Here is a 7281-nt window from a genome sequence, read left to right on the forward strand (position 1 = left end):
TTTCTCAAGAAGTGCAGCCATTTTCTCTCTCCCTTATAATTGGCACTAAAGGAAGCCAAATGGGCAGGGGAATCCGTGGAGGGTTTTCAATAAAACCTTAAAGCTCCAGCTCCTGATGATCCAAGACAAATTATACATCTTCGGATTTGTGCAGGCATTAGCTCCTCATATGGAAGGGACTACCTTTGCAGCAGCTATCACTCACAGTGGTATTACTCATAGCTGTATCATTCATGATAGCACTCATAGTTGTGTTTTTCATTCACATTTTTTCTTTCAAAAGAAAGAAAAAAAAACTCAAGTCTGCTTGTTTCCATTGTGGAGATGAGGGACATTTTGCCAGAAACTGCTCTCCTGTACCAGTGAAGTCAGCACAATCAATATCTGTCTCTTTAACAAAAACCTTCCAGCTTTTGTACAAAGTGTCCATGAGAGTATCATTGGAAAAAGAATATCAATCTAAAACTGAAGTGGGAGGCTGACTCGTTCTGGGTAACTTCCACTGGGGCCTGCCTCAGTCCCAGCAAATGATAGGAGCATAGGTCAGGTGCAGAGATGGCCGTGGACTCTGGTCCTAGGAAGACTCAGCTTGGATTTCCCAGCCTCCCATGCATCTGCATGGCCTGGGGACATGGGCTGAATAGGTAGAACATTACTGCAGGGCACTCTAGTTTTTTCTGGAGAGTGTGGTGTGCATGCCTTTGAAACTGAAAGCTCAGCCATAAACAGCACCTGTGCTCAGGATCCTAGAAAAAAACAGGATATCCAGTGGCCAGAGTGGAAGTGACAGTGTATCTAGTGGCTGAGGTCAACAACAATAGCTGCTTGCATCCTCCTCCTTGTGAGCTGGATCTCAGGGAAACTTCTTGGGCATCTCCACCATGTGGCCATCTGGCCACACCCAGTACATTAGCAATGTGCACTGCACTAAAAGCTATCAGAGTGACAGCAGCCCAGATCAGAGGAAAAGAAAACCAGAAAGCTTTTGGCAGTGGTGGCTGCAAAGGTGGTGAACACCACATCCTCTGGGGAGGGGGAAGTGGTGAAGCCCATTTCTGATATTAAGTTAGGACAAAGAAATGAGCAGCTGCCAACAGCTCGCCCAGTCCTAATATAATAAGGCAGAAGCTGCAGCCAGAAAATAAAACCGCCTTAAATAAAAGTTAATCTGGCTCTTTCTAATGTTCAGATTTCTAGACCCACCTTTGCCCATATAACATAAGCCCACTGAGTCCTTTGGAGTCTCAGGGTCCTTTTCAATGGCTTTAGTCATGAGGTACAAACTATCATTGTTTCTTTTCCTTCAGTTCAACAGTGGTTATGACAATTTTTATCCTCCTAGCAATCTACACTGTTTAACTTCCCTGGTGTTATTGATTGTCATTATCCTTTAGACAAGTTAATTCAATTTGCTTTAGTTTTGGATGGTTCATCTTAGGGTAAGAGAGGATATGTGATGTCTTCCTCTTCCAAATATAGAATATGAGTTTCTGACTGTATGGTCAAAATTCAATTACAAAATCAAAAGGGAAAATCAATCCATCCCATCACTTGGAATTATATACTATTATCTTTTCAAATTCTACAAAAGATGGAAGTACAGCAGCAAAAAAGACAATTCAATTAGGTAAGGCACAAAAAAAAAAAAAACTAATTTGGGGTTGAGGATATGTTTGTGTTTTGCTAAAACATGTTGTCCAGCTGTATCATAAAGCCAGATCTTGAGAAGAAGTTGACAATGATGAAGCTACTCCCTGCCCAGGGCCTACTGAAGGAACTGACCCAGAATTTCTAGGAGATGGTAACCAAAATGGGAATCAAAGTTCCAAATAGGTGATTGAGTATATAGAGATAACTGAGTTAAAAGTCACCAGCATACAGAAAAAAGTATTAAAAATGTATATTTATTATAGATGAAAGATTGTATTCCTTCCAAATTCTTCTAGGAGATCTCTACTAATTGACTAACAATAAATTTAGACTAGTCTATTTAAAATTATAAATTTCTACAATTGTAATAGTTACTATTATTCAATTTGGTCAAAAGTACATTTGAGTGCACTCTGATTTTGTAAAGATGTTTGTTTGTTCTATGTATTTATTTGCCTTTTTGTAATTTATATGAAGAGCTATTCTCCTTTATTTTGAGCTCAATAATTTTTCTCTTTTCCCTTTTCTTTGCATTTTTGGATCCTTTGTTCAAAAGACAAAATTATAGACATAAAAGCATGCTTATGCCAGCTGGACTAAGTAATATCAAAATTGGCTTCCACACAGTTCTTTGAAAAATTTAAGATAATTAACAAAAATCACTTAGAGTGGGGAGAGATTATTGGATAGGTCTCCCATTGGTGAATAGATGAGTGACCAACCTTTGTTCATTAATAAGGAGCTCCCAGTGATCCCCAGAGTCTTATAGGATATACCTTCAACAATTTGGTCATGCATGGGCAAAAGAAAGTTTTCCAGAAAAAAATACACTAAGGTTTTTTTTAAAAAAAAATGTTCTTGGTACAAAACAAAAGTTCTTATACATTTCTGACAATTCAGTAGTGTTAATGTCATGGTGTATTAAAAGTATTCATGATTCCAGATGGATATGTCTTCCAAAATATGAAACAAGGATTGCTTATTGTGTTAAGAGTTTCTTTCAGATTCAGACCTATGTCTTTAACAAAAAACATATGTGATGTATACCTCTTAAAGGAAAACAAATTAGGTAAAATTTTCTTTTGTATTAGATAGAGATGATTTATTAAAAGGATACATTATGCCAACATGAAAAATTAGGTATGTTTCAAAATGTCATCATGGTTGTTATGCTATATATGGATTTGCTTTCTAAATCAAATCTAAATATGTAACTGTTATCTGTTAACATTCTATAGAGATTTAAATAATAGAATATCCATGGCATTAGGAAATATCAGTTCTTTTTATGCTCTAAGGCATTTGATAGTCAGATAACATAGTAATATTGAGTTTACTGCCTCCCAGGCAGGGAAGATGGCTCAGTGGAATAAGTGCTTCCCTGGAAAGCACAAGGGCCTGAATTCAATCCCCAGTTCTGCAAAAAAAAAAAAAAAAAAAAAAAAGTTTACTGCCTCCATTACAATGTAATGTCATTAATCTTCTCTTCTGGATGTTTAACAATTGCAGTCTAGATGCCAAAATATTAGAACGATAGATGGGCTAAGAGGAGAGCAAATATTTTTGCCCTAACCCTTTGAGGTCAGTGAGGACACAAGATTAAGAAAACCTCTACTGTAATGTCCTATAACTCAGTTGCGTCACTGATCTTCTGATCAAGGAGATTATGGGACCACAGAAGAAAGTGCTTTCATGATGTATATTATGCCTAAGGAGAGTCACAAAAAGAGAAAATAGTCTCTCAAACTTCACAGAAAGCAAATTGGACAAGCAATGGCCATGACTCATCCAGATGGATGACACTGACAGAAGATCTGAGAGGTACTGTACTTGGTTCCAAGGTAGTTCCAGAAGAGACTTAACTGACATTGACAGACTGCAAAAATTGTTTGACACAGGTCTGACCTTAAGTTGGTCTTGAACATCAGCATAAAAATATAACCACAAGATGTAGAAAATGATGCATAGTAATATGTTATCTGTAAAAGGTTCAAATCACTTACAAATTCTGACAATTTCCAGCTATACTGGTGACTCACTATTGTTAGGGATTATTGGACTGTATAGGTTTAACTTTCTGCATACAGGTACCAAAAATCTTTGGACTGAAATTCTTTAGTATAAATAAGGAAGTTAACTCAGAATGAAAAGTGTTTGAAACTGGTCATTGTGGTGTGTGCCTGTGCTGGGAAGCTGAATACAGAGAATCACTAGTGTGATCTACCTAGTGAGACCCATTACACTTTATGCACCCTGTTTAAATTCATTAAAAATAAAAGAATGGAAAAGGTTCAAGAATGTGAAGGACTTCCACAGTGTTGCCCAAACACAACTTCTCAAACTTCAACTAAACACACATCACTTACATGACAAAACAGTGAAGGAGATATAAGAGCAATTGAACCTGGAAATTCTTTAGCTCTGAGAAAAGTATCTTGCCTGGAATAATTCCAGAAATTAGTTGCTAGATAATCCTGTGTCTCCTGATACTAACTTTATCAAAAATACCCCTATGGTGGTAGCTCAGTTCTTCTCCTCCCATCAAGAGAAAAATGGCTCCACCTGACCTCAGCTTTTGTCTCTTGTGTATATTTTTCTCATCCCAATGTTGTTTTTCCCCAGAAATATTGAGAGCCATGCAGTTCAAGGCTTTTTTATACATTATATATCTACAGAGAAATAAAATATTTAACCATTTTTTTTCTTTTTAACTAACATTTCCTCTTATGGTGACAAATAAGACTACAAAAAATGTTGAGGAAATAGGCATCATTACTTTCTTTAGCTACTGTATAGTATTGAAAACTCTGAAGACCTCTGACTCTATTTTAAATGCATTTTATAAAGAAGTAATAACCCCAGAATAAGCTCTTTACTAGAAACTGCCCCTTATAGAATGAGAAAAAATAACTTCTGTTATGGCAATTATCCTTGTCCCAAAAAAATCTGCTGAGGTAAGAATTAATAGAACAGCCAAATTCTCCATCTTTTACACAGAGATTTAAAAACTATTTCAATATTCAGACTGTATCTCAAGGGAAGTTTTGTAATGTTTTCTATTTTACCAAAGCACTTAAGAGTTTTGTGATGCAAATGAAAATAGTAATTTTAGCTGGCAATAAAAATAATACTTCAACAATGGAAAAATTGGCTAATTATAGTAACTAAGAATAACAAACTCTGACACATCAACAAATGTGTTAGTCTAGTACAAAAACCAAAATGAAAAGTCACCCTTTTCCAAAAAAGTATTAATTCAGGTAATTAGATGATTGGGTGTGTACTGGTGCTAAATTGGAATCATAAACAGTATTTGCTCCTTTTCAGAGGTTCAGATGGGTAAGGACACACATATTCATGAGTATTCTGATTTGTTTTTTTTTTTTTTTTTTTTTTTTTTGTATTTTAGTACAGGGTCTACAGGGTCTCACTACGTAGATCGGACTCGAAGTGATCCGCCTGTGTTCAGCTTCCTAAGAGCTGGAATTACAAGCTTGTGCCACCATGCCGCCTCAATCCTTGTCTCACTGTGCCCCAGGGGAGGGGCCTGCATGCATTTCAGGTATGGACCCTGCTGCAGACGCTTTAATCCGCTGAACAACTTGACTGGCCCTCCAGTATTGTGATTCTAAGAAAATTATTTTTGAATGGTGAGAAGAGGTCTTTAACAGAACATGCAAAGAGGAATTCAAAGATCTTTGAAAGACTTGCAGCCCCTCCCTTATGCACTTAATCCATAGCCTCCTGTTTGCCAGGGCTGCTGCAGGAAGGCAGTGTGCACTCTCAGTCCCCACGGGCAACCTTACAATTATGGGAAGCTCTGGTTCTCTGCACCATTTCAGAACATCACAGATGTGACCAGAAGTGTAAAAGCTGCTTTCCTTCCCCTAAATATCTCACATCTTCACGTAAAAGTAACTGAAAGTTTGTGATGAGAAAATATTCTTTGGATCAAAGGGGGAAAAACAACCTTAGCTCTGCATAAGCAAGAGCCTTACCTGATCACTGAGTTTTCTGATTAGAATTTAATATATGCTCCGAGTTCTCCTAGAAGAGCACAGGGCAGGCAGTGCTAGGAAAGAGAAGCCTTCGAGTTCGAAGAACATCAATTTTATTTATTTATTTATCTATTTATTTATTTATTTATTTATTTTGTGGAACCAGGGATTACGTTTGCCAAGGAAGTGCTTATTCTACTGAGCCATCTCCCTGGCCAGAACATCAAATTTGCAGAGCCCATGGTCAAAGTCCTAGTGCTGGTTTGAATGATCTCTTGGTTACATCGGCCAGAGGAGAAAGACCTCATGGAACAAACAGCCCTGGAAAGAAAAGTGTGCAAGCAGTGTAGAGAACACACAAAAGAACGTTCACTAAAATTCTGCCTAAAGCTGGAGCTGCCACTAACTGAGCAGCCCAACAGTCAGGAGTCAGCCAGAGGGGCCACGCTCCATCCTGCTTTCTTCTTAGGAAAGACATGCAGATCCCTTGACCCGGGCCTTTTGCCCCTCCTCTGTATTGTCACCTACCCGCCTCACATCTGCAAGTCTGACCTGTCAGGGGAGTAAGGTTCAGGTCAGATCAACCTGAAGAAAAAGAGGGGGGCTGTTCAGCTGCTTTGAAGGGGCTTGAGACAGTCAGTTGTCAGGAAGGTCTCACGTGGACGGAGGTCTTAGATTCCTTTGAAGGTTTCCTGAGTCAGGGCAGGATCAAAGGCAGTGCCCTCTCTCCACTCTAGGACTGTCTTCTTATGCTACTGGAGTGTGGAGCAGTGGATTTCATCCTGAAATGGAGGGGACAGGTGCAGCAATGCCTGCCAGCATTTCTCGGTGGCTCTAACTGCCAGTTTCCACACCTCAGACTCTTGGAGTCCCCTTTCAAGCAGGGTAGGCAGCCCTTCTGAGAGAGTGCATGTGTCTGTGACTGAACTCAGTCCTGAGCTCATAATCTGGAATGAAAATAAATAAAATATCACTTTAGCCATACCAGTTTAATAATGTGCTATATTTCAAGATAATATTAAAATAAAAACACAGGCCTCACTGTGGGTTTACCCCTTCTCTCTTTTAATGATGCTATAAACTAAAATAGGAACAGCACTCAGTCCCTGTAGAATATGTATGGGAGGAGTCAGGGAATCTTGTAAATACATTTTAACATATGTTTCTAAGCAGTTTCTTGGGTTTATGAGCTTATTTTACCAACTTTTAGCTTTCTGACTTACAGGCCAGCTCTGAGACAGCTCTGAACACCTCAATTCAGCAGCGCTCCCTGGGGAAGGATCTGCCAACACAGGTGCTCACAGGTGAAAGTGGAAAGGACTCAAAACATGATTCACTGGGACAGTGGATATAAGTACAATTGACAGCAAAATCAGAACACTGAATTAGAAACTTGAATTATGGCTCCAAAGAGATCTGGTAAATGTATTTATTTGCTCTCTTTGGTCTTCCAGATGAAAGAGACTCTATCATGGTCAATATGTCTTAGATACTGTGCACTCTGGGTTGAAGTCAGTAAGCATAATAACTTTAGTAAAAAAACCTTCTTCCCATACAGCATTGACATTACCACTTCTTCTTGACATGCCATCCATGTAGGGCAAAGAGAGTGAGAATTACATAGGCCCATAAG

Source organism: Octodon degus, unplaced genomic scaffold (assembly GCF_000260255.1).
Source record: "Octodon degus isolate 3935 unplaced genomic scaffold, OctDeg1.0 scaffold00034, whole genome shotgun sequence".
Classification (NCBI taxonomy): Eukaryota; Metazoa; Chordata; class Mammalia; order Rodentia; family Octodontidae; genus Octodon; species Octodon degus.